This window comes from Nannospalax galili, unplaced genomic scaffold, assembly GCF_000622305.1.
Source record: "Nannospalax galili isolate Female #2095 unplaced genomic scaffold, S.galili_v1.0 scaffold680, whole genome shotgun sequence".
Taxonomy (NCBI): Eukaryota; Metazoa; Chordata; class Mammalia; order Rodentia; family Spalacidae; genus Nannospalax; species Nannospalax galili.
This window is the reverse complement of record NW_008348218.1, coordinates 1,112,371-1,113,208: the sequence shown is the minus strand read 5'-3', so window position 1 is coordinate 1,113,208 and position 838 is coordinate 1,112,371.

Sequence of the window (838 nt, the reverse complement as noted above, 5' to 3'; positions counted from 1 at the left end):
AAGGTTAGTTCCACCAGTCTGGTACTTTTAATTACTGTGTGCCATGTAGATTAATCTTGGGCAAAGACCAGTTGTTCTCAGATAAACCTTACCTAGACATATATTTCTTGATCTGCTATGTATAATTTGTCAGTAGGTTGAAGGAGTAATATGGTTCCCTCTGGTTTTCAAAACTAGCTAGGCATTGCTTATCTCTCGCATTGTCTCACCCCTCCATCATGGTTTTCCCACTTAAAGTGCACCCATTTCCCCCCTGTCTCCCTTACTAATATCCTTCTCCTACAGTCCTACCTCTCTTGAGCTCCTTCTTTCCCTTTATCCCCTGTTCCTTGTATACCCTTCCCTCACCCTTCCCATAAACTAACCCAATTTTAATCCATATCTCCCTTATTAAGGCCTGTTTCCTACTGTTCTTCTCTTTCAGGTTCTTTCTTTTCCTTTACCTCCCTTTTTCCTTTCCATTATCCTGGTTCCTGTAGTTATGTCTGGTTGCATACTTATTTATCAGAGTCTGGTTCTATGATCCACATATGAGGGAGAACATATGTCGATTTTTTTTTTCTGAGTCTGCGTTCAGTTAGTATAACGGTTTCTAGTTCCATCCATTTACCTGAATATTTCATTATTTCATCTTTCTTTACCACTGATAGAACTCTGTCGTATAAATGAACCACATTTTCATTATACACTTATCAGTTGAGGGACACTTAGGTTGCTTCCATCTCTTAGCTATTGTGAAAAGAGCAGCAACAAACATGGATGTACATGTTTCTCTGCAATAGGATGAGTTCTTTGGGTATATGCCAAGGAGTGGTATAACCTGTTCAAATGATAGGTT